We start from the raw sequence: 25,289 nt of genomic DNA, 5'->3' as shown, positions 1-25,289 counted from the left end.
CGTCTGGCACACGCATAGACTCACGCTCCTGCCAGACACGCACGCATGCGGCATATAGACCAGATGTAGATGGCCGACAACACATATTTACATTGATAGCGAACAGATAACACTCACAGATTCCAACAAACTAAGTTTCTTAGTTTGTTCCTTTTGCTCGCTCTGTCTTTCTCCGTTTTACGCATGTGCGTGTACACGCTCACAAACATAATCTTATCTGGAATGTGCTCAAATCTGCAAAAAAAGAAAACACCAAAAGCTGAGCCAGTGTCCTTATGACAAGTAAAGTTATGAAATATCAGTCTTTAACACAGCCATCAGTGCCAAGACAACAAAGAACCTGTTGTGAGTTAATGTGCTGTTTACGTCCTCTGGAGTTTTATTCCACCTTTCATTAACACATGCTTGTTGTTTGTCCACCAGGCCTTGAGAAAAAAAGGCCTTGGCCCTCACTAGCAGCATGTGTTTGTGTGTGTGTGTGTGTGTGTGTGTGTGTGTGTGTGTGTGTGTGTGTGTGTGTGTGTGTGTGTGTGTGTGTGTGTGTGTGTGTGTGTGTGTGTGTGTGTGTGTGTGTGTGTGTGCGTGCATGTGTAATAGAATTCTCATTTATTGCATTCTCAATTCTCACACATGGGAGACATAGCTTTGACCTTCTCTGGGAAAAAATAATAATGATAATGATAATGATAATAATAAATACATTACATCATACAAAACACAAAATAAATACAACATATATTTAATACTCACACCTACTCTTGACTGGTATTTGCCCTGGATATTACTAGCAGAGTCTCCTTTCTCCAAGCAGGTGAAGACAGTGAAGAGCTTTCTTGGTAAATGAAAAGCCACATAGAAACCAGGGTAAAAATAAAAATAAAATGGTAATTGTGAAAAGTTGAAATAATACTGTCAAGTTGTGAGATATTAAATCTCAGATTTTGAGAGGTTACAATTATATACATTATACATTGCAGATTGATTTGAAGTTGCAAAATCTGATTTCTTTTGGTCAATTTAAACACTATATGAAATCTCTGGAAATAGATGCTATGAATTGCTGTCACTGCTTTTAATATGTATTTTTAAGTAGTCTAATGTTGATTGTTTATGTATGTGTGTTGGTTGTTTATATTTGTTACTGTGCGCTGTCGATACACTGTCATCTTGGCCAGGTCTCTCTTGGAAAAGAGGTTTTAAATCTCAATGAGATAACCTGGTTAAATAAAGGTTAAATAAAAATATATATATATATAATTATATATTGTGATATATAGAAAAATATGTATAATTGAGAAATACAATATCACAATTGTGTGAGATATAAAGTAACGATTATGGCAAATAAAATCACAACTCTGAGATATGAAGTCACATTTGTGAAATATAGTAAATAATAAATATAGATGAAGTCACAATTACAAGAAATAGTTACAATTATATAAAGATATAAAGTAGCAACTTATGAGAAATTGTTAAAATTACGAAATACAAATTCACAATTACAATAAATAGTTACTGTAGTAAATTAGTAAATTTGGAAAATAATACTGTTATCGTCTCCTTGTAAACTTCAAAAACGCCAATTTGTAAAAAAGGTGATGTCATGCACATGCATATTACGTGTTCAGTCTATAGGCGCGTAGTGTTTTTTTTTACAAAGTGACATCGCCAACTACTGGCCTTGCAGCATAATACAGCCTTTGTAGTCGTTTTTGTGGATCTGTGTGAACAGGGATCGTTTTGATAATGTTGTCGTCTGTATGCAAAAAATTGCAAAGGAAAAACTTTTCAGTTTTTAGTACATCGTTGTCGTGTTGTGAGACATAAATTCAAAATTACCCAAATTAGTTACAACTGTGAACTATAAGCACAATTATGGTAAATAAAGTCTCAATTGTGAGATATAAAGTCATAATTACTTTTATTTTTTTATTTTTTTTACAATCGGGTGGAAACGAATGTCCATATGTCTGTGCTTCAATGACGTCTGTGTGGAGATCCTTTTGTGTTGGAGGAATTTGATTTTTTTTTATTTTTTATTATTTGACTGTTATTGACAAGTGACAAGTGTGTGTGTGTGTGTGTGTGTGTGTGTGTGTGTGTGTGTGTGTGTGCGCTTTGGTGAGTGTTTAGTGCTGGCGAGGAGAGGAGGGTCGTGCTGATATAATGAGCAGCTTGGAGCAGATGATGCTCCGACTCCATCCCTCCAGATCCAGACCAGAAGCCTGTGTTTGCTTTCAGCAGGCCGGGGCTCCAGTCTCTCTGCTCCCCCTTCCATCCCAGTCGAGTCCAGGGCTTCACGCTAGGCCTCCCAGGAGCCCTTGGCCCAAACCATTAATCTATATAATGCCCTCAAAGAGCGAGCTTTTTCACACCACCGAGAGCCAAGCTGAAACAAGGGCAATGGCTACACCGTCGAGTCAGCTGTTCGCCCTGCTGTCAACATACACACACACGCATATAGACAACACGACAGCCACAAATAAACGATTCATCTTATAAACACATCTGAAGGACCGTAAAAACCTGAAACTTAGATCGCGTACGATGCCCGTGAAAAAGACGGAGTCGGAGCCAGTCAGCAGACGGGGCGGTGGCTAAATCGTGTTGACATTCACCCTCAACATGACCAAGAGAAAGCCAGAGCTTCAGCAATTTCCCCTATCTGCTAATTCGGTTTTTCTTGACCCGGACGCACACACCAAAACGCACGTCTCAACACTTCCATTCACAGCGCACACGCAGACATGTTTAATTTCAGGTTCTCACCACATCTGAATTACAGAAAAACTGATGGTGGACAGAGGCCAGGCCCTGCCGGACTGATTAGCATCATTTAAGAAAGCGCGCAGCGCTGAGAAGACCGCCCAGCCTACGAGATGGGTGGCCTCTCCCAGCACCAGAAGTCAATACCTAGTAAACTCATTTGAATTGAACAGAGTGAAAAAGCACTCCAGCGCCCCGGCCACTGCATACATTTCCCCACTCCCCCCTCGCACACATGTATTTATGTATTCGTCTTTCCCTGTTCCCTTTTTCCCTTTGTCTCCCGCTAAGTGCTTTGAGCATTGGTCACCATAGACTGGCGGTAGAGGTATGCATATACATTAAGGGTGGAACAATGTTCTTTTTCAGAGGTATGAAAATAATAGAAGGGCGAGGCATCCCCCCCTCCCTCTAAATTAGATAAGCCATGCAAATGGCTTAAAATTTTGTAAAGCTTTTGAGAAAATCCTACTTATGGTTGCGATTCTGTGCCAAAAAGTTCATCTGGCCTGTAAATTTAAGCATGGATTACAAATATTCAAATCATGAGCTTACTGTTCAAATAAACATTTCCAACAGGGAGAAAAGTTGCAAGGCATACACTTTCAACATAATTCCCTGTCTGGCATCGCCTGCCCCTCACTCCTAATAAAACAAAACCTCTCCAAAAATTCAGGAGAGAGCGGGAGGGGGGGAAAAAACAAAACAAAGGAGTTAAAAGTTCGCCTTTTCATTTTTCGTCAGACTGAATAAACACCGCTGATGAAATCTGTAATGAATGTAATTGTAACCACCTATACAATTGCAATCTGCTGGGTAAGAAAGCGAGACAAAAACGGAGGGAGAGAAATCACAGGCGCAGCACAGGCTTGGAAAGTGGAACAGATAGTTGAGTTTATATTTGAAACAAAAAAAAAGAAGGAGCGAGAGAATCAAATGGCTTAGGCTGGTCAGCTGCTTGCCACATGGTAGAACTAACAAGAACTGAAGTCACAATGATTTCAGCCTGGCTTGAATGTCCTTCCTCCCCTCTCTTACATTCTTTCTCCCTCATCCACTCTCCCCAAAACAGTGGGACCAGGACGCTTCTCGCAACTTTAACCTTGACCTGGACGCTGGATATCCCATCTCTCGTTTCTCTTCTTCCGCCGAGAGAAGGAAAGAGAAAAGCGAAGGTCTTTTTGTGATGACAGCCGGTACTACCCCAGGATTAGAATAGCCCCTATCATTCCAAAGCAAGAGTGCCATATTAAAGTCTTCCACATTTGCAAAATTGCAAACAGATGCAACTCAAGTACCTGCAAATAATCTGCCAAGACCAATTTCAAAAGGGAGATTTCCAAATATGTGGAAGTCATTAGGACGCGCATTATTTTTGCGATGAGCAGGAGGCTGGAGCCGGTCTAGAGGCAGATGGGTGCTGCTTTTATTTAGCCAGAAAAAAGGCCTACGTGTTGTTCCACCATAAATGAAGATATATAACGCCAACAAAACAATTATACCCCAAATACTGATGATTCAAAAACAACAAAAGAACGTACGATTTCCTTTTATCGTTGCCGACCACAATCTTTCATCTTCCTCTTCCCTTCTTCATGTTTCGCTATTCACTTCTGATAGCACGAGACTCAAAGAGATCTAACGGTGATGTAAAAAGAAATTATTAAAAGGTAAAATGCTTCAGATATCTGATTTCCAACTGCTGTTGTTTTCTTTTCTACCTGCTCTTTAAGAAACCATATCTGAAGTAATCAGTTCCTCTTGTTGACTCTCTCTATATCTAGTTTTATGTATCAGTCTTTTCTGTGTTCTACAAATAGGGTTTTACCTCTGCATGCCTGTGCCGCATTCTCTAATTAAACATGATTTTACCACCATGTACTGCGACAGACTTCATTAGGATGTGTGTTGAATAGCCTCTCTGCTCCATTCTGCATGGGACATCCCATTCACATGCATGTTATTCTCCGTTTTCCTTTTTCTCACAGCAAATAAACAAATATTTAGATGGAATTCAAATTTTTTGATTAACTGATCGATTTAATGTTATTGTTATTACTCATTTTAGCCTCTTGAAAATGTTCAAAATCAGCCCCGTAAAATTCATTAGAATTGTAACAGCAGGAAGCTTTTTAGGCTTTCCATCCAAAACTAGTGAGTGTGTGAGCACCTGTGTGTATGTGCTTTGGGTCCGAAAGGAATTGAGAAATCGAGACTGAATGTAAAAATGCTCACCAAAAAAATTTAAATTCTATAATTTACTCACCCTTATGTTGTTCCTTTCTTTGGGATAACATAAAATATATTTTGAAGAATTGAGTCCAAAAACATTGGATCCTACTGACTTCTTATATAGTCAGGAAGTCTCTTATACTTGCCATGGCTGCATTTATTTGATCAAAAACAGTAATATTATGAAATATAATTACAATTTAAAATAACATTTTCTATTTTAAAATATAATATATTCCTGTGATGTCAAAGCTAAATTTTCAGCATCATTACTGTCTTCAGTGTCACATGATCCTTAAGAAATCATTGTAATAGGCTATGCTGATTTGCTGCTCAAGAGATACTTATTATCAATGTTGAAAAAAGTTGTGCTGCTTAAAATTAAGAAAACCATGACATGTTTTTCCAAGTTTCTTTAATGAATAGAAAGTTCAAAAGAACATAATTTATTTCAAATAGAAAAAAATATGATTTTCTTTCTTTCAGAATAATAATAATAAAAATTGTACTAACTAAAACGTTTGATCTGTAGTGTATATATCAAGACATTCTTCTAAATATTTTCTTTTGTGTTCCAGATTTGGAACGGCATGAGGGTGAGTAAATGATAAAAGAACTTTCCTTTTGGGGAGAACTGTCCCTTTAAGTGGTGACAAATTGAAGAATGCAAAATTTAGTTTTTTATCTCCCTCTTTCTCTTTGCGCCGTCCATATTCGTTTTCTGTCTCAATGTGGCTGGCAAAAAAGAAATTTCTATAATTGAGCAGTACAGAACATGTGCCCTCCCCGCTCCAAGATGACAGATGGATTATAAAAACTTCAAAGGCGAGCATTTGGAGCACCAAGGGAGAGATGGTAGGTATTTGAACTATCATTCTTTACCCAGGAGACAATGGCTGCCTGACATGCCGTATATATCAAGAAATAGTGCAACCACATAGACATAATCTCCCTCTCTCTTGCTCTCTCTCCCTCTCTCTGCGATACATTAAACATCCTGTTATGAGTAACTTTCAGTCAGGCACAAAAAGGCTAAGGAGGGTTTGTAAGATTAAAAACAGTTCACAGCACACACACTATTCGGAAGACCTTCGCAACTGCTATATAATGTGACATACACAGGCATAAACAGCAAATTAACTTGTCATCCACAGCGAGAAGTCACTGAATGTTGTATTAGTTTTAGAGTCTATTTAATGAAACGCTACACTCATGAAGGCTATAGCTAGAGGAGCATTTGCCCCCCTGAATGAATCCAGCAGCCAGTGAAAGAGAGGTAGTGCTATCCGTTTCTCTCATCCTCTGCCGTGCTTTAGATATGGTTGTGATCTATTAAAAAAACATGGCCATCTGTCCAACTTCCTTCAGCACAGAGGCAGCCTATGGGCAAACTACTTTTAATAATATAGAGACAAGATGTGGGAATGCCACCATGCATACCTAATGAGAATATCTAGATCCCCTGCCGCAAATCACTATACTGATTCTTATCCAAATCTGCCCCGATGTGAACTTACTTGCTTTTGTTTCTGGTCAAAAACACACACACACACACACACACACACACTTGCAATAGAACACAATCTCATTTGTTCAGTGACTCAACTCTCGGCTTTAAGGATTCGTCTGTAGATTTTAACAGTATAAGTGAATTCTCAGTTGTTTTCTTAAGATTTTACTGTGCTTCCTTCCAGTTAATTGAGACACTCTTTTTATGACTTTGCTTAAAAATAAAATAAAATAAAATATACATTTAAAGTAGCATTGTACATGGACACAAATATGGAACTCAATGTAAATCACACAAACAACAATCAAAACTGAAAAGTCAGCATACACAAATGTTTGATAAAGCATTCCTGAAATCTAGGCCCACTGAAGCAATCACACATATTCATCCTTGATTTATAAAGCTGGTTGACGTTAAGCCCTCGAGTTTGTGCTAAGAGGGCTGCCCTTTGACCTTTAGGATAACCCCAGTTTGTTTGCGTTTCTGTATGAATGCGTGTGGCGTCTGCAGTGGAGCATGTAGTAACGCTTTTCTCCGACTGGTCACCTTTTCAATGTCCATCAGGATTTCCTCACTAATCCCAATGGATCATCCTATCAGTGCTTAAAGCATGTTTATGTGTAATGGAATCCATCTTTCTCGATGCATCCCACTCCCGCTGCTTCTCCTTCTGCTTTCTTCCCAATTTTTTATCCATTTTCCTTGGGCCTGTTATCCAGTTTTGAGAGCAGAGTGGTCAATAAAATCTAAATATATGTGATTATACACATTTTTTTAAATATAAATATATATGTGAAAGAATATTTTAAAAAAAAACTAATATATAATTTTATATTATTAAATATATTATTGAAATATATAAATAATTATTATAGAAAAAAATATAAATACAAACACTAATGTTCAAAATGTTTAAATCATTATGATTTTAATTTTTTTTTTTTTTAAAGAAGTCTCTTATACTCATCAAGGCTGCATTTGTTTAATTAAAAAACAGTAAATACAGTAATATTGTGAAATAGTATTACAATTTAATACAATTGTTCAGTCTTCAGTGACTAATTATCCTTCAGAAATCATTCTAATAGGATGATTTGCTGCACATTTCTTATTAATCATTTTAAAACAGTTGTGCTACTTAATATTTTTCTTTGATTAATAAAAAGTTCAAAAGAACAGCATATATTTGAAATCATAATAACAGTGTACATGTCCTAACTACCACTTATGATCAGTTGAATGCGTTCTTGCTAAATGAAAGTGTTAATGTCTTTAATATTTTTAAATATATATTTCAACTGACACCATCGAGACCTAACGCTACTGATAATAAGCCAAGCTGCCACACGTATCATCAGATTGTCCCAAATTTGATCCCATTTACCCCATTATGATCCCAAAATGGCAAATATCTGCCAACATATCTGTCATTCACTGGCTGTGATAAACTAATATTTGTCCAGTGCACTTTCACATATAGATTTGTTTTTTGTTAAACCCATGTATCTATCATAAATGCTGCTATAGTGAGTTTTGCAACACTTCCTCTCCAAAAGCAAGAATCCCTGTGCAATCTTTTACCTTTAGCTTCCCAGCTCCTCTCAAACACCTGCTCTATTCCTCCACACAGTCCCACGATGCTCTCTTCTCTCCAGCTATTTCTCACTCTTCCTAGACTGCGTCCGAAATCGGATACTCTCTTGAGTAGGTACTTATTTTGAATATGTAATTACTTTAGGACCGCTAAAAAAGTATGTTCTAAATAGTGTCTGTAGCAGGAATATAATCCGGACGTACCACATTCGGCATGCTGTCATTATCATATGACCTACCAGCTTATGTTGCTTCACTGCCATTCATAAATCCTCTCCCGTGGCCTCATGGGATAGTAAAGTGTCCATCGCATGCAAACTTCAGAATCTTGCCGGTAGTAGTAGGTCATCCGGTTACTTTTTGTCTACTCTTTTAAAAGTACTGTGAATTTGGACATACTTCTTTTGTCACATACTGTTTTTCACCTACTATATAGTAGGGAAGTATGCGATTTCGAATGCAGCCCTAGGCTTGGAGGTGTGGAGTACCTCCCCCTTGCTCATAACTAACTGACTACACTGATTAAAAGCGCATTTGGACGGTAGAGAAAGAACCAGACCCGGCCTCCATAATTAAGATCAGTTCCGAGATTACTCATGACAACAAAAGTGTGGAAAGCGGGGATCCTGCGGCCAGGGCGAGAGGATGAAACAGAGGAGCATGGGACGGGGCAGACCCCTCATGTGCCTTGATCAAACATCCAGTCGAGGGGAGACGGACCCCCGCGGCTCCCACCTCACAAGTGCAACATGAATGAATCCTGCTCCACATATCAAGCCGACACATAAGTAGGAGATATATTCAGTGCAGAGCGGCAGACGGCATTTCACACATGTACACACACGGCAATTTCACAATAAATCCCAAATTAGAGAGAAAGAAATAACAAAGTCCTCCCAAATAAAGGCGCTAACACACAGACACATAGCACGGGAGGCAAACAAACATTTTCGTATGCAATAACGCAAATACACACACTCCATTTTGGAGTAACAATGCTGCAGGTGCTGTTCAAGTCTAATGAAGACAAATAAACGTGCGAGAGTGCCTAGAAGTCACATAATAACAAATAAAGATCAATACTTCTCAGAGGAGAATTATTAGCCAGCTTTGTGAGTTTTAGCCAAAAGCCTCTGGGTGTGATTTGTTCTGTCTCACTCATAACTTCCCTTTTTCACAGCAGACACAGAAACCCCACATCACATTTCTCTTTCTCTCTTTCTCTCGTGCGCGCTCTGTTACGGCTGTGGTTAGGGCGCTCACTGAGGCGTTGCGAGTTAAGTGGCCTGCCCAGAGGGAGCGTGGAGCTACGCCGTGGCCCACCTGGGCCTTGATCCCGAGACCCCCTGCGGTCAGAGGTCCATCTCCTTAACTGTTCCTCGGCAATGCTTCGCATTACCCCGGCCGTCCTCAGCCTCCAAACCCAGCGCGGGAGGCCATTAATATAATCACAGGGATGTAGTGTGCGCCGGAGAGCCCCGAGGCTACAGCAATCAGCAGGGCTGAGTGAGGGCTAAGAGAGACTGAGGGGAAAGAGAGAGAGAGGAAGAAAAATATATAAACCGAGGGGAAAATCTCACATAGCTTCCCCGTTTGGCTCGTGCAGAAACGGGATCGCGTCGGATCATCATTCCTGGAGACGCGGGATGAGAGGGGGGCTGAGGTTTGCACTTTAAAGGGGACCTCCCAAGACGGAGAGAGATCGGGGGAGGGGGGGATCATGAATCTTCTCTGCCCAACCTTAAGCCTCTCTAGTTAGTTGATCTAACGATGACTGGTCACAGTACCATCATCATGCAAATTTAAACAGAGATGATCTTTTAGCCGCCTGATGAGGGGGCCACACATACAGGAAAAGTGTTAATGATCAACACCAGACCACAGGCCCCTTCCTCTGTGCAAATCACGTCATCGCTGGCTCAACTTGTTATGAAAGTCGCTCTCGCTCTGAAAAAAGCCGATATCCATAATGTTCTGATTAGCGTCGTGAAATTAATTAATCCTTAAGCATCTTAGCGAAATCCAACCCACAATTACATGTAAAAAATCTAAACTATAAATATCGTGTTTATATTTAAAAAAGCACATCGAAATTGAATTGACACCATTTATGTGAAATACACATGCTTTCAAATGCAAGCAGGAAACAAAATGAGGTGTCAAAGTCCATTTTGTTCTCCCAAGAAATGTCTAGACACAGAACATGTGCTGTAAGCGTACACTTCCAATACAGTTCAGAATTTTTTAACTTGAACTAAAAATGTGTTTCCCTACAATAACGTAAACAGGCTAAATCTTGTACCAGTTCTCTTGACCTCGGAAAGTTAAAAAGGATGTTGGCGGTTGATCTGACACAAAGAAGTCGTGCGTAAAAACTTCCAGAAGTGTAACTGAACTCTAAGCTGTCCTTTCTGAACATGCCTTCCATTCTTTTCCAGCCTCCAGTCATGTGGGTTTGGAGTGGATTGGATCGTCCACATTACCACAGGCTGATCTATACTGACAGCCTTATTTACAAAAACGTGGGGAAAAGTAACAAGGCAAGTTACCCCACACTCTCTCCTTCACTCACTTAACTTAGCTTTCTCCCAATTACAACGATTGGCACAGACGCCATAACAAAAGAGATGAAACGGGCAACTTAAGAGACAGACAACAACACTTCGTGATCAAGACTGAAAAAAGGGAGCAGGCGAGAGAACAAAAACAATAACAGACAAGAAAGGGGGAGAGGGAAAAGAAGCTGATTTGTGAAAATCGGCGGAGATTGTGGGAGAAGTGTTATGGGTAAGCGTCAGCAGGAGGGGAGAAACACATCTTAAGACTTAAAAGGTGTGTAAAGTAAGCTGAGCATCGGGGGAATTCTCTCTGAGAGCCCCTTTAAAATTCACCTCTGTATTAAGGCAGATAAATACAGGCAAATTCCCCAAAGTAAATACTGTTTAACTCTCACCTTCAGCAAGAGTTACTTAAAGTGCTTCTCACAGGACTGACAGCCCTCTACAAACAAAGCAACCAGGTGGCTGATAGCAAATGTGTATGTATGTGTACAGGATTTAAACAATGCAATTATTCCCATACAAAAGTTAGTCAACCCTCCACCACAAGCACTGCAATAATACACAAATTAATCCTTTTATGATCTTACAATGTTCAATTTCAATGACATTCAAACAATTGAATTATACAGAGAAAAAAAAAAAAAAAAAACACCTGTGTGTAACTTCCAAATAAATACATAATAATAAAACAATTAAACTAAAAGACAAAATAAATAAATAATTAATATTTAGATACATTTTATAATAATAAACCCAATTTGTCATCGATTCAAAGTGTGATATTCTCTTTTAATTTAAAAAATGTTGACCCATTGAAACTGGACCTGTCCACAGCCTTGGCCCAGAGTGACAGAAATGAGCAGAACTAGGTATATACTTCATATTTATTCTGAAGGGGAAAAAAAATGTAGGCAGGTATGTGTACTCTTATGACACTGCGGGTCTGAAGATGTGGCATTGCTGGTGTGGCTAGAGGGGTGTGGGGCGGACGGTCACAGAGGGCCATGTGTTCAAAGCTTGGAACGCTCATTAGCATTCGGACCTATTTATTTACTTTAAGATCGCAAGAAAAACAGTAAAACTCTATTAGAGATTTTGGAGGAGATCTCGGTTGCATGGTGTTTAAAGTCGCTCAATATTTGCAAAAGAGCCTTTCGAGTGAAAGATGCATTCATATTTAGAAATATAAAAATGTAAAATGTCAAACAAAACACTGAGGAAAATAACTAATAATAATAACGCTCAGTGTCATGGATTTCATCTACAATCGTTCATTTAAAAAAATTGCAATTTAAAGAACAATAATAACATTGAATTGTTTAAAGTATATTAATTCTATTCTACAGAATCAAACTCTAATATTAAGGTCAGATATTGAACGATATGGCCCTGATACGACCATGATTCAGTTCAAAGTAGCAGGACAGACGTGCAGAGGCATTAAAGAGCTTTGCAAACAGGCGGTCATGTCCCTGACTGATATCAAGCGGCAGTTATCAGCACTGCCACACACAGATCTCTCACAGCCTGTTCAAGAGCACAGCACAGATATGTTAAATACATCACCCTCTCTCTCTTTCAACATCTCTATCTTTCTCTCTCGCTCGCTCCCTTTGCTAGTGCCAGTGCTTCCCTCTTTCCCCTCCATATGCCATCTCTCTCTCTCTCTCTCTCTCTCTCTCTCTCTCTCTCTCTCTCTCACTGGTTAGGAGCTGCTAATTCACAGGGTCTGATCTGTCTGTAAGGCTGGAGACGCCAATGCTATCATTATCAGCCAATTCAGCCAGCCGTTAAATGGAGGAATCAGGAGACATTTGCTCTCCTCCACTATCGCAATGACATCATTACCGGGAGAATCAACAGCACAAGCACTCTGACCGTGTGTTAGTGTGACTCTGCAAGTGTGTGCGTGAGCGTCTGTGTGAGTGTGGTGTGTGTAAAACATAAAAGGGTCGTATTCAGGGGGAAATTAGGGGGGGAGTAAAAATAACATGAGCCTACCTGTGAGATACCAAGGACCGGGACACACTGTCAGCTGAAAGTTCCTAAGTGCAGAGCGTGGAGAGATATAAAAAAAAAAAAAAAGAGGGAGAGAGGGAGAAGGAAAAAGAGAGTAAGTGAAAGAGTCGTTTGCACATACAGGGTAAATGGCAGCTCGCCGCTAGCTGTGGCACTACTTTTTTTTTTTTCTCCACACCCTCCCTCCCTCTTTTTCTATCTCCTTTTGCCGCCCCTCTCCAACATTGCGCTAATAGCCACCTGTGAACCACGCAGCCATATGATCCACTCCCAGGCCTCTGGAGTGGAGTCACCTCTGTGTTTTTCGGCCCCCTCCTCCAATGATAAATCATCATCGTTTAGCTAATATCCGTTTTTAACCTCTCTCCCTGATTAACAACACTCTTCCCCCCTGGATACAAACCACTCCTGCTACAGTGCAGCTAAATAGCTCGCCTCTTTTCCTTTTTTTTTTTTTTTTACCCCGCTCTCTTTTTCATATTCCTTTGCTCACAGTTTTTCTTTCCTTCACTTTTTAAATTATAGGCCCTTCAAAGAAAGGACAAATAACATTTCATTAACCATGACTGTCACGTCTGTTCGAAAGGGTCACTATCAGCGTTTTAACCTTCAACTGCTCAAGAACAGGAAGAAAAGACACATGCATTTTAATTAACCAATAAAAACAATTCTAAGTCACAAATCAGCCAGAAACAGATGTTATGGATTATAGAGTGTCTGGAAACACATAAATATATCTTTGTAAAATCGTTGCGGTGATTATGCACACAAAGCTACAGAGATTAAAAACTACGTTTTGAGCTTTTGATACGGCACCCCTAGTGGAGGGGGCGAAAGAGAAACTCAGTCCGCGCAGATCTGACTGGGAATTGTCAAAATATTTGCAGCAGAGGAATTCCACATGCGAGCGGCTTGGGCTTCCCTACAAAGGACCCATCTTCCCTGAGTAACAAGTGGAGGGAATGAGTGCCGACAGAGAAGCGAAAATCCCTCAGGCTAAAGAAATCCAGCTATTGTAGTAATAACCCCTGAGACCTGGCTGAGTATGTATAGCTTTCAGAGGTACTTCTCATCCTATTTGTAGCCCCGCCAGTGATGTATGTGTGCGTGCCTGTCCTGGTAAGTGACGGGATGTACATAACGTAGGTCACTTCACTGCTCATGCGCTGCTTTAAACAGGCTCCTTTTTTTCCATGTTCTCTCTCGGTTTTGTATTTTTTTTTTTTTAGACAACTTCCCACCACAAATACTCGCTGGGGTTTGCCTATAATACTATAATGTATTTTTTCATCTCTCTCCTCATTTTTTTTCCCTTTTTTGTTCCACAAGGCAAGTTTCATTAAAGATCCAATTATGCAAATCAGGTCCTGAAGAGCCAGTTGAATATGCAGTATAATAGTGTACCGTAATAGTTCAACACAATATACTGCATCTGAGGCAGATTTACGAGGCAACATAACTGCTACGCCTCCGTCCTTTGGAGAAAACCTCTTGATCATAATTAAAGGTGCAGGGTCCCTCTTTACTTCTCAGTGGCGTCCATTTTAACCAGGCTGCCCTCCAGGGGGCTGCCATCCCTCACACTCGGGGTGGATGGTGCACCCGTTGGGGTCACGACCTGGAAACAGTTCAAGAGTAGGCGTTGTTAAACTCCCCCAATTATCTGGAGACATCTTGTAACAGAGATGCCCTACGCTCTAACGGCGGACCACCCAGCCATCAGAATTATCTGCCACTATTTTTGGTGCCTTTGCAGCACTGCAAATATTTACCACTATTTTAAGAGCTCGGATTAGAATGCAAAACAACATAATAGCATGTGCTTAAGGCCAGTGATTGACAGGAAGTCGCTTGTTTGTGCAAAGCCCCTGTCTACTGAGATGACATGGCTGTAATTTTGTGCTTCTCACCAACTGAAAAGCCCGCCGTCATGTTAGACGGTGCCATATAGCACATGGGAATTACTTGTTGGTTTGTAATAAAAAGTTAGCTTAATTTTCTGGAAAAGGAGTAAGGCCGTAGCCGAAGGCTGACCATGTCTCCCAAGGCTGTGTAAACCTGACCGATTCAACACTCTCCATAATGACCAAATGTCCCACAGCCTTTCTTTACTCTCTCTTTCTCTTTCTCTTTCTCTCTCTCTCTCTCTGAGATGTGTGAGAGAGTGTGAGCATGTGTGTGGTGTTGGAGGGCTGAATTTTGTCCACCCATTCCCTCTCCCCACAGGAGAGAATTATGAGAAAGGGGGGCAATATTTAGAGGGATACAAAACATCTGCACACATCTGTTCGGCTCTGTCATCTGCGCATGGGCTAACTTTAACTGTAACGTATGCTTCCCTTCCAATGCTCGATATTCATTGCAGCGTCATTAGTCTATCTATATATTTTCCTCATGGAAAGTGCCCCAGGGTGGAGTAGAGCAAGGACCCTCTCTCTCTCTCTCTCTCTCTCGCTCCCTCTCTCTCTCGCTCCGTAGACAGACAGACGCTCCTTCTGGTGGCACCCTGGCATGAGGCAGTGGAGACAAGATCATCCGTCACCACCTCATCTGTCAGGGCACTCTTTATTCTTAGATCACACACTGACTGACGTCTGTGATTAGCCCGCTCAAAAACTTCCACTCCTCTACCCTCTCCCCTCTCTATCTCTCTCTGTCTGTTTCGAATGACTACGAAAAGCCTTAGAAATCATCACTCATTTATAAGTGACATGTGCATAACGAAATGTCCTTATTCCACTATAATTATTTGTTAAATACAAAAGTTGACATCTGTCAGTAACCGAACATTCCCATTTATATTACGTAAAGTGACATGCTGAACTGTGTCTTCGCCTGTACACAGGCGAATATTGAATGACAGGGAATTATGCGCTTAATCAATTGGAGAGGACAGGCATAGGAGTAATGTGAGGCACTCTTTTTCTAAATGTACTTTCAGAGGATAGTGATTGGTACTGAACCACACCCATAACATTATCCTGAAAATGTGGATGTTTGGAAATAATTTCACTTACAATATTATGGGAGGTGGGGGGGGGGGGGGGGGGGAATTCAATTTATTCTACACTCTTAAAAAAAAAAGGTTCCAAAAAAGGAGATCTCACAACAATTCCATTGAAGAACCATCAGTGTGCAGTACTTAAAATAACCGTTTTTTTTTTCTCAGTGTAAATAATATTTTAATAAATCTAAAGACCACAATAAAGAACTTTTGTACAATGGAAAGGTTACATTAATGTTAAAAGTTATTTATGGAACAATCAATGCCAATACAGAACCTTTATTTTTAAGAGTGTACTTTTTTGGAAAAAAGAAGTTAACATAACCAAGGTCACTAACATTACTTGTCAAGCCAAAAGCATCACGTAAACGCCCCCCAACAAATAAACATGACACTCCTGGCGTTTAGGGATTCTACTGCCACGATGGGAGAGGCCTGAGACTTCGGAGCAGGAGAGGAAGGGAATGAGGGCGACGACGGGGTGGAGGAGCGAGGTCGGTGTCTCCACATCACATATCAATTAATACCTAAACGCCACGGCCTTGCCTGCCATACCGTCCCCCCTGAGTTGCCTGGCTAGGGCCCGGGCATCTGGAAGACAATTTCCTCCAATTAAAAGGAGCGGGGAGGCATTTAAGTGTGGAATGGCTGTTTGATCAAGTCTCCAAGGCTCAAGCACAGATCCAGCCGGCTAAGCTGGAGACTGACAGGCCTGGAGACAGAGAGAGAGAAAGAGAGAGAGGGCTTGTCTCTCCAGCCCGTTGGCACTGCCCTGGTGAGGTGCACTTCCACACACCGGGGTTTACTGGTGACGGCGGCGGCGAGCATGCAGACCTAGGGACACACTAACGCTCTCGAGCGCTGCCAAGTTCTGCCACACAACACACACTTTCCCTGCCGAATGAGTGCAAGACGCATATGTAAATGAGAGCGTACACACCAGGGAGGAGACATTTTGACAGGATTGGCTTGGTCTGTTTAGCCCCATCGAACTGCTATCAGTTGCACTGGCAGAGTGTATTCACAAGAGTCTTCATAACACCCTCTCTCTCACTGCATTTAAACGAGTTTGATATCCCCCCCCCCCCCCCAAAAAAAAAAAATTGTCTCATAGATGATAAATTCTAAGTGAGCATGATATACATTTTCAGCTGATAATGTATTTAAGAAGACCACAAAAAATAATAATTAATTAATAATAAATAAATAAAAAAACAGCAGCAATAAGCAAAAATTGCACCATCAACACCTCTAAGACTGTGGGTATCCCGTGCTGCAGCTATTTTTATTATTTTGCTAATTAGTCAAGTATTTTAAAACAACATGCATTATTTAGCATCAAACTCTAGAAACCATTTTTATATTAGCCTATAATGAAAAACAATTAAAGCTTGCTGTTAAATGAATCAAGCATTTCACTCAATACAATAACCTTAATTCGGATGGCCTATCAATTGTAAACACACACTATGCATGACTATTTTCTCTCTCTTTCTCACTGTCCACATTAATCCAGCTTACTGTTTATTGATTAATTTATTTTAATTCATAAAGGGGCTTACAAGGCTATATTTGTGGTCATGTTAATGCTGGCCTTTCAAATGAATTGTGTGGGATTCTGAAAAGAACGTGTGACTTGCCTACATCACAATGTCATTTCAAATCAGAAAAATGAAAAGAGCTGACAAAAATGTCTACGCCCAGACACTATTACAGACATAATATCCGTTAAACAATGACGGTACATCTGTGCCGCCTGCTATTTGTCCCTTTCCATGAACAATGAACCTGAGGAAAAAACAGTTATCTCATTTCAACATAATGAAAGATGCATACAAACTAAAAGTAGCTGACTGTGTGTGTGTGTGTGCGTGCGTGTGTGTGTGTGTGTGTGTGTTTAATATTCTTTTCCATAAGTAAAAGTTCTGGGTCATCTCATATAAAGTGACATGAGAAATCTGCACCTGGATCTGAAGGCATGAGACAGCAAATCAATTTTGCTAGATTTATAAAGACCTTTCATAAAGACTTAAGCACCTGAAGTGCACGCAATAGATGCCTGATGCAATGTGTCCTATTATAATTCTGACCCTGGCAATGTTATAATTTGTGCAGTATCAAAATATACGTAACACAGTGAGCTGAATGATTTTACTGTGTGTCGAAACGCAGCTCACAATCATGCCAACATACAACATTTTATCTGTTCTTCAATTATTCCCGCACTCCCGCGCGCATTCCTATCCTAATCTCCAATTCATGCAACTTTCTTGTTCTTTTTTCCTCCGTAATACATCATTTCCCCAAGCGACAATCTTCGCAACAGTCGTTCAAATCTCCATTTCCAGGGGAGATGTGCGTGTTTTTTTTCCCGCAGATAAAAAGGTTTTTAAGTCTGATATGACATTTAGCCCTCAGTTGTTGAATGCCATCATAAGGCTTCTGTTCATAAGAGGTCGATCACAGCACAAAATGGCAGGTCTCACCGGCTCTTCCATCTCACAAGTTTTGACACATGGCATGCACCGGGTAACTTTGATCCTAATTCTCCAACCGATCTGTGTTCACTTCAGCTGAAATCCTAAACGCAAAACCCTTGGGGCTGAAGTGAGAAAGTTTGAGCAGAGATTTGAGGAAACTTTCTTACAGCTCCATATCTCTGCCTGGCCAGCACGAGCGAATCTGGTGCGCATCCCTGGAAAGCTTCTATCCACCTTACAGTAATAATGCACGATGTGTCTTTACACTTAATTAATAAAGTTATCCTTATAAGAGCCAAATATAAGATACAACGGCGTGTTTTTCCTTTGGAACAAGTTAATCTAAGCGCGTGCAATGGCTTCCAGCAACGCTTTCGATAAGAAGCCGTTTTATTATCCGGCGCGACAACGTTTTAGACAATTAACAATGCATGTATTTCAGTCAAATAGAGAAATATAATAACACACACATCAATAGCACAAACTGACTTTTAGAAAGCGAATCGAGCGAAAACCACCCGCGAATCCACAACTGATCTAACCACTTCTTACCTTTAAATTCATCCGGACGTCAAGACGCGTTGCGAAAGAATGTCTTCATTAAATAATAAAGCATGTCCACATAATTGAGCTGATCATTTTCTTATACTGCTGATGGGGTTAAAGTATATAGTCTACACAAACACACACACACGCGCGTGCTTCGGACCTGTTATGATCGTCCTCTCGCGAATCCGTTTCCCAACTGTTCCTCGCGCATCCCGAGTGATGAAAAAGCGCCTTTGAGTTTAATCTCAATATAAACGCGTTCATTGATAGCGATCGGCCAGCATCACAAGACATTTCCCCTCATCTGTCCGTTCGGACTCCCCCTATCTGGACGGTGAAAAGCATTGTACCGTTAAAAAGGCACTCCATTGTCGTCCATTCACAGAGAGCGGAGAGAGTCTTGCGGCATTTGATGGGACTAAAAGCTTGAACCCTTGATAAAACAGCCCCGGTGCACGGAATATCATCCCGAGTCGTCTATTTTCCCCACGCGGAGAGACTCAAAAGCAAATTTCACTCCATCGGATCATCTTATTGACCTTGACTTCCCCGTGAACAATTATTAAAATCTGTCTATCCTCACTCACATTGTCAGTCCCGTTATTCAGACGAGGCGTAATTGGCTTTGATGCCTTGTCGCCGTTTAAATAACACCGTGGATAAACACTAGCTACAAATAGCTACAATTGAAAAATAAATGTGCTTACCTTTTGGGGAAAGTATCTGAAGTCTTGTATCCTCGAGAAAAAGTCCAGTGAGATGAGCGGAGAGAGCGAGCATCAGTCAGTATAAGAGAGAAGTAATGAGTGATAAAATGACGCTCATCTGCACTGTAACCTTGTGGCGTATTTAATGTAAATAAGCCGGTTATGTTGCACACAATCACACACACACACACACACACACATACATGCACACAAACAGAGACCGGCCAAGACGGGAAGCGCTTTTTTCCCACTCTTATATGCTAACGCGTCACACAGGAGCGCATATTTAAAACAAATGCACGAGAAAGCTTATCAGTTTGTAAATATGAGATGAAATTGCCACTCAGCGGGGCGCGTAGCCTAACCAACAACCTCCCTCTTCATCACAGAAAGAGGAAAAGGGGTCCAGACAGCGGTCGAGACACGCGCTCAGAGACGTGGGAGAAGGTCCTCTGAAAAGGTACTTCGGCGAGGACATGAAACTTTTTTTGGGGCTGAACTTAAGCGCTCAGGCCGATGTTGCTTTTACGCGAGGACTGAGACGCAGAATAACGCAATTGTACATTCAGTGTCCCGGCAGTTGACAAAAAGCTACTGTTTCAATAAACTCTTTGTTGTGGGATTATATAATGATTATGTTGTAATTATGGGAGGCTTTGGTAATAACAATAATAATAATAATAATAATAGGCTAATAATAAAATAATATCCAATAGGAATGCGAGTACGCGTGACTTTGGAGAAAAGGACAAGGATGAGAGAATAGATGGATTGATTGATTGATTGATTATCGATCGAATATTATATTGATTATATTGATTCTGATATATATCGGGTAAATGAAAAGAATGAAGGGGGGAGCAGGTGTTTATAATAGCCTAATAATAATAATAATAATAATAATAATAATAATAAAAAAATCCTTTAACTTTACAGTTTCATTTTCCACTGAGCACATAATGTCGTGCACACATGGGGAAAAAAAAGAAGAAAAAAAAACAAAAAAAAACAAAAAAAAAAAAACTATATATTAAAATAGGCCTATAATAGGAATATAATTAATATATTAATATTTGTATGTATTTATGTTTGTTATCATCACGCAGTTATTTTTACACCAGGACCTTTCTAATTAGAAAAATCAAATCAAGACTGATTATGAATGACTTCTGTATTAGGTCCTGGTGACATCTAATGAAACGGCATATTTACACAGTCAGGACAAAAGCCTTAATGCTCCTAACGGGATCCAGAGAAGCGTTTTATCATGTGACAAGTTGTAAAGAGGAAGGTTTTCCTCTTTCTCTTGTTGCTTCACTACACAGTTGTGTGTTTGTGATATTTAGTGTGTTCAAAGGAGCATTAATCGTTATTAAATCCCAAAGGCAAAGGCTCGCCTTCTCTTTATTTTCTTTCCAGACAAAACACACGTTTTAAAAGATAGCACATTCATTATTCACTATGAAAATCAGATTCCCATGCTGCCCCTTAAACGCTCAGGAATTCAGCCCGCATTTTCCAGTCTGATGTGTATGAAATTCCTTTTTGAACAAATTCCAAAATAAAAGTTGTGCCTCTAAAGAAATTAGCATAACCATCCCATCAATAATATCACTATCTCTATGGGAATGATAGCGAAAGCAGTAGGGGTGTTCCTTTACTCAATTCTTCATGGATTCTCTGTTTCTTTTGAACTTGTTATAGCAAGTCAAGTGATTCTTTATCGGTGACAGGCCTGACAATACACGACGAGGACGGGAAAGCAGGTCAAAAGGAAGTTGCCATATGGACTTCAACATGCACTTTCCTAACAATATAGGGCAGAGATCTGCTGCACAAACGAGTGTGTCTATTTAACGTTTATTTTTAAGTGCTTGGGGTTCAATTAAGTTGAAGAAATTTGTTGCGGATAAAGTAGAGCAGCTGTAATTGTTGTTAAAGTGAATCGCTCGTCTGTGTTTCTTGTCTGTTTACTTCTCTGTGGCTTTTACGCTAACAAACAAATGTCTATGCGTTCGGTTTGTCTGCTATCCATTTTATGGATTTTGGTGGAAAAGGAAGAGAATGAGGTAAAATTGTCACGTTGTCTGGTGTGTTTGGAAGGGCAGCATTCGAGATTGATCATTTTGTCTCCGCAAATATCAACTTGAATCAGGAATCAAAAGGTCGAAAGATCCTGACGGCTCAAGTCACGTGACTCCACACTGCCCGCGAGCAACAGGTGCACTAGGGGAGGAGGGAGGACTCAAGGCATCGTTTCCTTTTTTTTTTTTTTTTTTTTTTTTTTTCCTGAAAGATTGAAAGATAAAGATTTTAGTTAATCAAATTTAGTGAACTGTGGTTTAATGTCTCTTCATTTGTTTGTGTATTTAACAATAGGCAACCTGTTTACTGGTTGCCTGCACACATGTGTGTGTGTGTGTATATATATATATATATATATATATATATATATATATATATATATATATCAAACACATCAAACATGTTCATGAGCTTTTTTATGTAATTAAAATATGTGGATGCTTAAAAGAAAGTGTAGCCTATATTTTAAGTGCTCTGACTGTATCTAGACTAAATCTTTTTCACCATTTGAATCTTTTTTTCTTTCTTTCACTAGTTCATTTTACATGTTCCTTTGGTGTGACAAATGAATTTTAAAGTACCAAAAAAAAAATCCATGTAGATTCTCAATTAATATGAGGTAATGAAAACTGCATATCTTGGGAAATAATGAAGAATATTGTTTTTAAATAGCTTTAAATCACACTCCAGGACAGTACCCATACACACACTCAGTCAGTTCACTTATATAGTGATATAATACTGATATTTCCTGCAGTAAAGCTGAGATTTGTGGGCTGCTCATTTTGCATTTCGGCGTCACTAAAGCTGGACTAGTTATTTTTGCGACACTGAAAAAGCTGTTGTGGGTAATACACTACTCAGAGAGTAACCCACAGAGTTTGTTTATACTATTAGACCAAGACCACACACGTCCAGTGTAAATATTTCAAGACATCAAAGTGCATGCAAACACTGCACATTTTATTTTCAATACACGCTCATAACCGCTAACAAAGTGTCAGCCACAGGAGAAAAAAAAAAAAAATGACTCAAGGTTTGAACAGTTACATGGAAAGATAAAACAGTCATGGCTGGGTATGATAGTTTCTCCAAAATTCTTTCTGACAGGAATTTAAGTATGAGCCTATCAGCACTGCGTCTGGTATCTGTCCAAGACAGTATGGCCTCTAAAACAGACATGCCAGTGTTCAGAAAAGGACAAAAAACTATGAAGATGTTAGTTCTCTCCATCTACTTGGCCTCTGAAAGCAGCTATTTAGCATCTTTTAGCAGATGTCCAGATAATTCACAAGTTTATCAAATTAATTCGAGGGAGCAATGACCAAGGAAGTGATGTGCTCCTAATCAGCCACAAAAAGAGAGAGAGAGAGAGAGAGAGAGAGAGAGAGATGTGGGGCGAGTGTCACTTTAAGACAGAGCAAATAAATGACTGCATAAGCATTTTATCCAGGAGCAGTCTGATGGTTTAATGCTGTGCCTAGTTTATATCTACATACAAACACACCAGAATGGTTTTCTCATATGGAAGGAGGGGAGGGGGGCTACATTACTTTTTAAATTGAGTTTCTCTGAGCATAATCTGTTCCAGGTCTTTGATGAAGAAATGTTCTCAAAGTATCACAGTGACTGATTTAATGAGAAGCGAGTGAGCACAATTTCAAACAATCTGATTTTCTGAACCTTCTGTGACTCTAAACTTTTAAAATTGCACTTAAGAATCACATCAATTACTCTTTAAAGTATGACATCGGCTAACTAGGCGCACTAGCATAACAAACACACTCTATGGCGTATTTACTCCATATCCTCTCATCAGGATCTGATACATTGGTCCCTTATGTGAGCCCTCTGCGAAGCTCTCTCAACTCCATTACTGTTTCCCTTTCTCTTTATCGGGGAGTGGAATACATGTGTGGCGGATCTACAGTACAAGTCTGATGATGATTTAGTCAAATATTACAGAAGCAAATATTTAGAGCTGACTTCTAGGTTTTCAGCATCTGATGAGACTATACGTTTGTACGTTCTCCATATTCTTCAGGCCACAGTTTAGATAATGCATCTGAACGCTTCTCCAAAATCCCACCCGCCGTTGATGAACTGAGAGAAGTGTATAATGTCTATGACTGATAACTGGACCAATGCTAATTTAAATCATCTGAATCAATGTCTGGCTGGAGGAGACAAAATATATCTAAATGAAAACATCTGACTCAAATTGATTACTAACAATGTTGAGCATAAGAGATTTAATAATGATTACATGCTTAAAATATCCAGGCCGTTTTGAGAATCTATCACTCTTATATCTCTTACTAAAAGAAGCCACTGTGTGAGAGTTTGCTTCACAAGAGGAGCTACAACACAACAACATTACCATTGGGGAAAAATAGCTGGCTAATCAATGTCTTAGTTGCTTCATTATAACTTTGGCTTCTCTTAAGCTTAGTCTTGAGACTCGGAAAAGCAAAAGACTGAACGTTGACTCACAAGACTCAACTTAAACCACTCCAAAATTACTACTTTTTTTTTACTGCACACTGAAAATGATGAACAAAACCCCTTAGCATGTACTCATCACACTCGCCCCAGCTCAAACAGAGTTGCCTCCTCTTTAAGGTCCATATTTCTGTGAAAGGGAGCCATCATATTTTACTATTACCTATCAATTGGTTTCTAATCATGGTAATGAGGCGTCTGCCGTTTGGTGACAGTGAACTAACGGCCTCCGTGGGAGCATTAAGGAGCCTGGGTTATGCTGTGGGCCGTTAACTACCTACAGGCGCTTGCTAATGGCTCCAAATGACCTCCTCAGTGGCTATTAGCACATAATTAGAACCTTGCAGACCATCAATGACTTCCACCGGACATGCGTACCTCTTCGGTCTTCTCCTCCTTGCTCCCCCACTTACTGTTTAATGATCAGATTATGGTGAGGTGCTAGGATACGACCACAATTGCTGCATTAAGTTGTGTGTGGCTTGCATGCACCCAACGCTGTGTACAGTAAAACTGCTAATCATTTGCGGCACTGCGACAGCTTAACTAAATATACTGTACCATGTGATGGTTCACATGGACTTTTAAGTAAGAATAAATTCCCAGGTCAGCTTTTTTTTTTGTTGACAAATTGAGATCATTCAATTCACTGCAAATACTCCAGTAATTAATTGAATAAATGAATACATAATCTAATTGTCTTTTCTTTAATACAGAAACAACTCTAGCTTTAAAAAATAATGTAAATAAACTCCAAAGGAAGAAATCACTGTACATATCCAATACGCCACCTGCTATCTCTCCCCACCATCAGTGCCCTATCTGTTCTGGTCTCTTTTACTATTATGTGCTATTGTTGTGGATCACGCCGAGCGTAAAGTGCAAGGCACGGCCACACCGCACAAGTGGTTCAGTCACACCAACCTCTGCGTACACTTAGCAATGCTCTCCAGTTACCCAGAACAAAGGCCTGCTTTAGTGGGTTAATGTCAGCTCAGGAGCTGTGGAGAACAATAGCAGAGTGAGAATAAAAAGAGGAATGCAATGTTTTGTAAAGAAAATACACCACGACACATCAGTGTGGTAGCAACTTGTCAAATTATCAGCGAATTATCTCCCAACATCGCAACAGTTATGTACATCATCTTTGAAAAGTGCAGACTTTGTGACAAAAGTATGAAACAACTAATTTAAGCGGCAGGGAGGAATCTTTCTAGGTCATCAACAAGCCTTGGACAATGAAATCTAAAAAAATATCATGACAGGGTGGGGAGGACA

General features: G+C 39.9%; 1 protein-coding gene across 8 annotated transcripts in view; it reads right to left on the bottom strand.

Annotated features, from left to right (window-relative positions):
- Nucleotides 1-25,289, bottom strand: part of znf536 (zinc finger protein 536) — a 319,313-nt gene that overhangs the window by 161,162 nt on the left and 132,862 nt on the right. Inside the window, exons 1-2 of one of the 8 annotated variants that reach the window (XM_079866036.1) lie at nucleotides 19,425-19,877; nucleotides 12,667-12,710 (exon numbers count right to left, since the gene is read on the bottom strand). The exons of 1 other annotated variant lie outside the window; for it this stretch is intronic. The gene's annotated coding sequence lies outside the window, so the exon portion shown is untranslated. Of the gene's footprint in view, nucleotides 1-12,666; nucleotides 12,711-18,720; nucleotides 19,285-19,424; nucleotides 19,878-25,289 lie in introns of those variants that run through there. 6 more of the 8 variants (XM_079866043.1, XM_079866034.1, XM_079866037.1 and 3 more) reach the window with 6 other exon arrangements.

The sequence above is a fragment of the Squalius cephalus genome (genome assembly GCF_949319135.1).
Source record: "Squalius cephalus genome assembly, chromosome: 3".
In the NCBI taxonomy this organism is placed as follows: domain Eukaryota; kingdom Metazoa; phylum Chordata; class Actinopteri; order Cypriniformes; family Leuciscidae; genus Squalius; species Squalius cephalus.
This window is presented reverse-complemented; position numbering and strand designations above follow the sequence as displayed.